This window comes from Etheostoma cragini, chromosome 14 (assembly GCF_013103735.1).
Source record: "Etheostoma cragini isolate CJK2018 chromosome 14, CSU_Ecrag_1.0, whole genome shotgun sequence".
In the NCBI taxonomy this organism is placed as follows: Eukaryota; Metazoa; Chordata; class Actinopteri; order Perciformes; family Percidae; genus Etheostoma; species Etheostoma cragini.
Window position 1 is genome coordinate 12,973,428 of NC_048420.1, and position 9,867 is coordinate 12,983,294.

The 9,867-nt window shown below is 41.0% G+C and overlaps 1 long non-coding RNA gene across 1 annotated transcript; it reads right to left on the minus strand.

Moving 5' to 3' along the window:
* Positions 1 to 522: 522 nt before the first annotated feature.
* LOC117957110 lies at positions 523 to 7,746 on the minus strand. The gene is made up of 3 exons (XR_004659440.1): positions 7,735 to 7,746; positions 4,270 to 4,272; positions 523 to 616 (listed from the first exon to the last, which is right to left on the minus strand). It is a non-coding gene; the product is annotated as an uncharacterized LOC117957110 (long non-coding RNA).
* Between the last annotated feature and the right edge of the window lie 2,121 nt (positions 7,747 to 9,867).

Sequence of the window (9,867 nt, forward strand, 5' to 3'; positions counted from 1 at the left end):
TTTGTGTTCTTCACCTGTTAGCTGTCAACACAATGGCGATTGTTGAACGCCCTTGCTCACGTTTTTATTTTAGGTGCATTATTTACATGCTACAAATACACCGCATTAAGATAATGGAATTAAAAGTGGGTTTATTGTTATTATTTGCTAGCATACAGTATATATGATTCCTATGCATTGTGTATGATAGCCTTTACAAGTTTTTTTAATTTCTTTGCAGAACCACCCACACACACACACGGCCACTACCCACTACTTGTACTGTTGCTTGATAGTAATAAAGCATCAAAAGAGAAAAGTTGTCTCCGTCCATGTTCTAACAGACACACCTGGGGCAAAGTTGGAAACCAAAATCAGCTTTAAATACAGTCCTCATCTAGTCCTCACTAACTGAGTTTAATACAATTTCACTGTAGTTACAGTTATTATTGTTCATGTCACCAATGCCGAATTCATTCTAATTGGATGGGAATATCCAGTACTGTGTGTTGCACTTGACACACTGCTGAAAGATGATTTGACATCAATGGCGTCATGATTTAAAAAGAAAGAAAACGGAGATCCCAGAGATTCGGTAGACAAGCAGTAAGACATTCCCAATCATCCTTGGCCTTATCTAAGAGAGTTATTTGAGATAGTAGGCATCCAGATTTCTAAAAGTATGTGGAACTGTTTAGTAATTCGTATTTTATGCTTTATCCCAAGACACAACATGCCAAAGTGTGAGGAGAAGAGGGGTAAGACAGAAGAAAAAAACTGAAAGGTAGGTTTAAAGGGAATGTGATAGGAGACCAAAAGAAGGATAGAGAAGCAAGAAATGCAAAAAAAAAAGACTTTATGTGAGAGAGCCACAGTTGGGTCAAAATCAAGAAGGCACTGGAAGAGCATCCAGGGACACGCTCAAAGGCAAGCCCTGAGGGGAGTGGAGAAAGAGAGGAAGACAGAGTGTGTGAGAGAACGTACAGACCATAAACAGAGAGAATGACTTCCACCCGTACAACCAAAATGGCTTGTCAATCGTCTGTTGATAGAGAGAGGCTAGAAAGAGACAGCTTGTGTCCTATCCCCTATGCATGTGCAGATGTGGGGTGCGTTTTAGACGGCAGGAGAAAGCTGGACAAGTAAGATGAAAACATTTAGGGCAGCCCTAAATGGCCCTGACCTCCTTACCGATACAAGGGTGCTGTTATGTAACTTAAATTGACCCCTGACCTTTAGAAAGGGGCCAAATGCAGGACAGATAAATGTTCATGCTTTAAGTAACACAGTCTTTAGCAGTGTTTTTTCAAGCATCCAATGAACATTAAAAGGTCACCACAGGTCCATTAAGCTGCCTGTAACCTAGCAGACCGGAGAAATTATACTCTAAATGGGTATGGAAAGACTTCTGTTCTTTCCCCACGGGTCTCTGGTTTATGTGTCGATAATACCTGAGGGAATCCACTGCTGTGTCAAAATCGTTGCAGGAGAGGAGGAGAGTTGCTTTAAAAAGCAAGACAGAGAGTGACTGCCATAATAATTTGGGTAAAGCAACATTTACTTCCTCAGTTTTTTGACCATTGGAAGCACATCATGCATTGTGCAATCTTGGTGTTCTCCTACTATTTGTCTGTTGAGGTTAACCACATTGTGGATTGGGTGAATAACCCTGGGGTCTATTCAGTCCGGGTTTGTCCTCCTTTCATACTGAGTCTCTTTTTGGACCTCTGAAGACCTCAGGTGTGCATTACATGTAATATACAAAAGCAATTTATTCTACTACAATTGATCTACTCCTGTATGTGACATGATGGAGAAGAGTGGAAAACTTGTCATTATGTGATGCACACCAGTTAACCTTAGTGTGAACCCCTGTTGTAAAGTTAAAGTTAATAAAGTCAAAGTCAGTTGACCTCTGCGCCTCCTGTTAAAAGCTACAAGTTCTTTAACTTACCCCGTGGTACCGAGACCTCCAGAGCGAAGCGAGAGCTTTGCCTGGTGAGCTGTTTTAATTACTTCTCTCCCTCCCTTGCCGCTAATACCTTTATTTTATTAGGCCTGATCTGATTCGTATGCATAGTGCAGACATCATTTTGACTTGAAATTCTTTCTTATCTGTGGTGGCTGGTACTGCCCCTGCATGACTGCATCCAAAATCAATTACCTTGCTTGGTCCCCTGGCGAGTATTTGGCGAGGAACAGAGGGGCACAGTGTGCAGGTTCTATAACAGACTTTTAACCTTAAAGACAATGTTGTTTTTTCACTTTGAAGGACATCTCTGATTCCAGAATGATGTTGTTTTATGGATGAGGAGATTGTCGTATCACTTCAAAACATTCCCTCATTCAAATCACTCACTGTGAAAGCTGGTTAGAAGAAGTGGTTTTGTCATGTCAGCCAGGTTGGAACCTAGACAACAAGTGAATGCAAAACTCCACTTTTAGAGCTCTGAATTTCCCACCAACCTCTGTCTGGCAGCTTCCCCTGTCATCCAGTCTCTCGCCATCATATTTACTGAAGGGTAACACCTGTGTTAAACAAACATCCCCAAAGATGTTTGGCTTTTCATTTGCAGGAACTTCTCGTTATGGATCCATTATGGAAAGTATCCAATGCACCAGGGTGTAATGACACAGGCAATGCTTGCTGTAAAACAGTGGCATATGGCTAAACTACACAACATTAAACATTTTGGAGACTGTGCCTCCCCGGTGCCTAAATAGCACAGCGCTTTGGCAAATAAAGCATTACACAGCGTGAATGACTTATGGACTTGCGTGCCAAGCTGAGCTTCTTAACCACCTTGTACGGAGACAAACAAAGCAGCACGCAAAATGAGAGCAATCTGCATTATAAACTTGTGTAAAAATAAACACCTATGCCACATGTGAGTAAACTTAGTATACAAATAATAAAAACAACATGTAATTACAGTAAATACACGTGTCCACGTATAAACACACCGTCCAGATATCTAACCATCCGTTTTTGTCTGATCACAGAGGCAGCAGAGAATCCCAAAAATCTGTTCTCCCAGCTACACTCTCCCTTCTATTTGGAGATCCAGATGTGTTAATGAAACAACTCCACAATGAAGTGTACAAGAAATATCAAAATCAGCCTGCCCAAAATCACCTCCACTAGCTTCCTACAGCTTCCCTATTCTAAAGTGCTAAATGTGCTTTTTACTGTAAAATGTCTTTAAGTGCCATGCAAAGCGCTATATGAATGTAATGAATACATGTGGTGTTATAATCATGATTATTACAATGTGGCAGTTCTCATCTTTAATATCCAAGCCCTGCTCTGACCTCAGAGGATAAGCCCTGACCCCTGCCAAGCAAAACCTGTTTTTTTTTGTTCTTTAGCCAAAGCCTGTGACCACTTCTGAAGACGGAAAAGTCAAAAGTTACACCCACAGCCTCAGCATCTTCTTCACCATGACGATGACTTATTATTCCATTCCCTCTATTTAACAATTTGCTGCAAACCACCACAGTGCACATGAGCACCAGTCAGAGTAAAACAGAACTATTTACATGTAAAACATAGAGACGCAAATATAAATCCACCAAACTGGACGTTCATCAATATTTTCAAGTGACTTATCATCAGAATCAGAATCAGAATCAGCTTTATTGCCAGGTATGAGGACACATACGAGGAATTTTTCTTTGGAGCATCGTTGCTCACACTGTGCTTACACACAAAACAACCAAAACAAAAATATACACACTAATATATACACACAATATATACATACTCTAAAAAGAACAATATAAAGGCATGAGTGAACAAAGAGTTCAATAAAAATTATTTCAATATGGAGCATAGTGTAAAGATACTGGGATAAATAGTATTTTGTTATTATAATTATTATCATGTGAAGCTTCTTGATAGACTTGTACCAGTAGCCTGAATATATGCAACCTGTGCCTTTCTAACACACACACACAAACACACGCACACACACACACACACACACACACACACACACACACACACACACACACACACACACACACACACACACACCCACACACACACACACACACACACACACACACACACAAACACAGCCTGCTGGGGATCATCAACCAGCATCACAACTGCACATTCTGCTGGAAGCTGAAGAGGCCTCACAGCCTGGATCTGCATCTGCATCTACTTCTCCGTGCCAGGCATGTAAACGCCTCAGTCATGCAGTTCCAGCCATTTCTGTGTGATTGATGTGAGCGCTTAGCTGGGCGACAGAGGTCACGGAGCCTTGGAGATTGTTTTACCCCTACCTGCTCCTCTTTCCCACTTCCATCTCTTTTCTGTTTCTCTTCCTACCATCTCTGTCTCTCCCGCTCCCTCTCCCTTTCTCCCCACCTGGAGTGTCATGAACCCTCTCCACACTCCACCACCTAATTATATCCTGGACGTGTAAATGTATTCATATTCATGAAGGCACAGATGCTAAATTAACTGTGGCAGGGACACGTTGCACTGTGCCGACTGCACAATCTGCTTCCTCCACTTACAGAAAGGAAGGAGGGAGGGAGGGAGGGAGGAAAGGGGCGTTGTAGCTGGAGAAGAGAACACCGTGGGGAGAGAGAGTTGAACAAAGAAGGGAAGACGAAGAGGAAGAAAAGAGACAAAGATGAAAACAAAGCAGGGAAGAGAAGAGGAAGTAAGGTAAAGAGAATAACTGGAGGAAGAGGAGTGGGGAGAAAGGCAACCCCAGTTGGTTCAGTCAGGAGGTGACAGCCATGCTTACAGTTGGACACAGTCCTCAGCAGTGCCTTGAGTCGCCTGGGATGTCACCATCACTGATAGCGCCGAATGCCCCCACCAGGCCCTGGTCACATGTGCCTAGGCGGCGATGAGTGACAAATCAAAAAGCCAGAGTGCATAAAAACTTGGAGCCGTTGGCGGCAGAATGACGCACAGGGATCTCAGGGGCAGATGGAGGGAGATGCAGCGGTGCGCAGCAAACAGATGGCCGTTCCGAACTTGATATATGAAATTAATAACGTTTCTCAAATAGAATTCAGAAACAGGAATACATTACCTGAATTTTAATAACTGATTTTTTCTTTTTGTTGAGTGGGTAGAGTGGAGCATTTGCATGTCAATGAGATATATGTTGGGGTAAACAAATGCAATGTGTTCAATTCTAAGGGTTGTTTTTTCTTTTCTTCCCCTATGTAAAAGCAGACAATAGAAGGTAAATGGTGGCAGCTGCATTCTTCAGAAAAGTTGCCCCAAGTCATCCTTTTGTGCTGGAATCACATACATTTGGTAACTTTCTTTGAGCTAAAGGCTTATTATATTGTAACCTTCATATTGCCATCTTAAGCATGATTTAAAAGGGGTTTTGTTAATCAGAAAGTAAGAAATGTATTAACATAAGTGAATCTTAGAACACTAACAAAGACTTGGACAACAGAAACCTTTCCTTCCACTGCCTGAATGATGAAATCCTTGAACCTAACATTGACCGTCTGACTTTCACATTTCTGCTTGAGGTCTTTTATTCACATAGTTTCAGAAATTGAATTTTAGTGAGATGTTTGGCTCCTTCAACAAAGAGTTATTCTCTGCTGCTTGGATTTGCTCCCACTAAAAACAGAACTATGCATATTCACAGACCTGCAGTACTGAAAGACACTTTTCTGACACAGTGGTTATTCAGGGCAAAGCCTTTTCAGTTGCATATAATAGTTTTTCCCTTCAACGCTGAGCTCAGAACAGACTGTGATGAAAGAAAAATGACACTGGAAGTAAAATCAACTATAATGTCATTCTGTGGAAGTGACATTTCATATCTGCCATCTATACATTTTTTTCAACCCAATCCTGCTTGTGTGAAGTCAGTTGCATGCAGGACAGGAAGAGCAGTAGAAAGTAAAACTAGTAGGTAAACCTTAAATACCTCTCTGATTAACACTTGCAAGACAGAACAGGTGGTTCTAAATGTTTTACTTCACCTGGAACCTATAAATCTCAAGTAAGTCTGTTTATTTCTGCTATTTTTTCACTTACAACCAGACCGGTTTAGTGTAAACTTTTAACGTAGGCCTAAGCTGTGATGTTTTGGCATAGGTTAGCATTGTTCTCCAAATTTAGCACAAGTCAGCTAACTTTTGGCTAATTGTAGCTAAGTCTCCCACCGTGGATGTCAATCTATCTTCCACAATGTAGTAATTATAATAACAGTAATTCCTGTCCTTTAGGACTCCTAAGGCCAGTGTTATTGCAGATGCACAAGACTTGACTTGCTTGTATCTCTCATTAGCTAGGTAAATAAACAGTAGAAAATACCTCAACCTTAAGTTTAAATTAGGGCTGGGCAAGTTAACACGTTATTGCGTTAACTAATTAATTAATTTACGCCGACAATTTTTAATCGTGCGTTAACACAGTTTTTATTATTTCTTTATTATTGTAAAAGTTTGTTGCTCACAGGCTTTGTAAGACCTGAGAACGAGAGACTCGCCCACGAGCAAAAACAGCAATTATTGTTATAAAAGCTAGATTATAGAAGACAGATTGACATCCCCAGCGGCAGATTTAGCAACAATTAGCCACAAGTTAGCTGACATGTGCTTACCCTGGATGTGTTAAGAGAACAGTGCTAACCTCTGCCAAAACAGCCCAGCTTAGGCCTACATTAAAAGTTAACACTAAACCAGCCTACTTCTGTGTGAAAAAATGGCAGAGACTTACTTGAGATTTAGAGGTTCCAGTTGAACTTGAGGAAGACATTGCAGATATGCGGTTTTAACACATCTGTAAGGATTCCTATGGAGGTGTGGTCTTCTCGCCAGTTGCCTATGTATAAAAGCCTACAAACCACGCCCTCTTTGTCTCTCTGCTCAGGCCCCTCCTCTCTACGCCAAAACAGTGACAGAAAGTTGAAACTGAAAACCAGTGATGTTGTAAAAATCTTGACAGCGTGAAAAAAACTGTCACTGAAATTACAGAGACATCAAGAAAAAATGTAGAAAGACCTTTGACCTATTTGTCAAAGTGAAATAATATAATAGGATTGTGAGATTATTACTTTTTTGTGTTTGTGTTTTATGTATCAGTTCAAACATTTTTAATACCAACATTTGTTGTTTCAATGCCAAATTTTATTTTCAATACCACAGGTTGTTGTCCCTGTTCTAGCTCCATACGGCTTTGGCTCAGTGGTAGAGCGGTTGCCTGCCAATCGGACGGCAGTGCCATGTCAAAGTGCCCTTGGGCAAGACACTGAGCCCTGAGTTGCCCCTGATGCTTTGCATTGGAGTGTAAATGTGTGTGAATGTTTATCTGATGAGCAGGTGGCCCCTTGCACGGCAGCCGCGGTCACAGTGTTTGAATGTGTGTGAATGGCAAATGGTTCCTGTACTATGTAAAAGCGTTTGAGTAGTCGTTAAGACTAGAAAAGCGCTATAAAAAAGAAGTCCATTTACATTTACTATAAAGATCCAATTACGCTACTAGGGAAGTAAATCAAAAATTGTAGTTACAAAAATGATCACATTAATAAAAGGTGCAATAGTACCTATGCTTTAATAATGTCAAGCCTTATTATTCTTAATCATAAATTTAAATTCTAAACCTCATTAATGCAGGGACAAGAGTTTGGGGCATTGCAGGTTGCCAATTTTCCTTCAGCTGTGTGAAAGTGGGCCAGTTAACCAGTCAGTGCAAATAATAGGCGGCAAATTAAAAAAAATGACGCGTGTTTGTCCAGGGAATTGTGGAACCCACATGACACATTTGTGTGAGCGTAATGCAACATTCATTCATCTCTGCTAAATAATTAAGGATTTCAAGCAGGAAACTATGGCTCAAGGATTTCAAAAAAATAAACAGCATACGTTTGAAGCTGCCCAAGTCTGCCTCAACTCCACTGTACTGGTTCAGTGCATTACTGAACAGACCTGTAGGCTTGACAGACGATTAAACAAACACATGACAAATGGTTCACTAAGATGGACACCTGAGCCGTGTGTAATTCACATACAGACAAGTGTCCTTCCATACTGCACCTTTCATTTACTAGATAAACCATGTTATAGACCCTTGTCTTTTTCATTCATTACTCTGGACAATCAACATACTCAACTTAGGTATGCTGGATGTTTCAATATTTCAGTGTTCATGAGAGGGTTGTATTTTGCGGTCATTTGAGAGGGAGCACTGTTGATGGTAGAACTCTGACAAACTGCTGAAACTGATAAATATGGAGCATAAAGCTGCTAACAGGGATACTGTACCCCTGCAATATGTAGTGGGAGTGGTAGCATGAGAAACTTGGAACTGGTTCAGGCACACAGTCTGTTCACCTTTATGGGTAGAATGACAGATGGCCCGGGTAGCTTTCTGCAGTAGAGCATAGCAGAGCAAAGCTACCATCTCATGAAGAAGTCTGCATGTGTGGGAGTTTTGACAAGCTCTGGTCTACAGCAATCTGTGCATGCACAGATGTTTACACCTGTGCACGCGTTCGCACAAAGATATTCGGCAGAGGCACGGTAAAAACGGTTTGTTTTCCCTCCCAAACCGATCGCTAATGCAAAATCCATTACCATCGCGGCGTCATTATCAGTGGCGGAGGGGCAAGTCAGGAGCTTCAAGGTACGTCTCAATCCACGGGGGTACACGTTCCCTCCAAAAACAGAAGGTAGAAGTTGGCGAGGCGTTGTACACATGGAGAGTGTTACTTACTGGTTATTGTGGTGGTCATACTGTGTCCCGTATGGCAGTGTATAAATGAACAGCATGCAAACACCTTCTGTCCAAACATCTGCGACAGGCACATTTTTAGGCTGCCTTCCAAAAACTAAAAAAAGATGGAGGCAAAAGAAATAAAATGGGTCTAGCTGCTTTGCTCAGCTCGTCCGCTCTCTTTCTGTTGGCTTATTACTTTTTTTCCCTTGTCATTCAAGTTTCTCTGCCATTCCAGAATGAGAAACAAAGCAACTTTTTCTGTAGTTTGAGTTTTCAAGGATGTTTTGTAGACTTGTGATTGAGAAGGAACTGCTGTTTTGCTGCATTGTCTCATTGGAAAGACAGAAACACTTGAATAACAAGCTCTCTCAAATCCTCCATCGCTCATTACGATTAATTTGCTGGAAGAATACAGTAGCTCATAAAATTCACATCATGAGTTAAGTGTGCGCTCTAAAACCACCCTAAGCTCTGTTAATTAGAATCTGCCATCAGCTGCAAGATTAAATAATACTGAGATATTCTATCTGTTTATCTTTGAAATGCATTTATATGAATCAATACATGCCATATTTATTAAAAACATTTAACCCTTTTAAAATCAGAATTACAAAACCGGTGGGAAGGTATACTGTAATATCTAAGTCTTGGTTGTGTACCAGCATGTGACCAGCAGTATTGCAGCATCAATACACAGGTATGTCACAGACACAATAACGCAACACCTACTCATACCTAGTCTCATTTTGCCAGACCTTCCACCACAGCACTGCATGGGAGGGTCATGCTAGTCCACAAAGCATTCCAAGATGGGAGAAAAAACATGCCCACCTCACACAAAAGCATGTCCATTTTACATCTTCACTTGACTCACATCGGGTAGGTACACTATCTAGTAAATGTTAAAACAGAACTTGTTAAGTTTGGTCAACAAAAATACTTAGGGTCAGTAAAACGTTAGGGATTGGCTTAAAATGGGTTATTTTTTTCTGAGCTTACAGGACTACGTTTGAGTACCCTGGATCCATGTAAGATAGACTACTGATGCTGGCAAGACCCTCTTTTTGTATAATGTAGGACAAACAACCACAACATAAACAAAAAGTCAATTCTACGGTAGTGAGTGTCAAAGTTAGCAAGCTAGGCTAATAAGCTTTCATTTCCCAAGTGAAGCT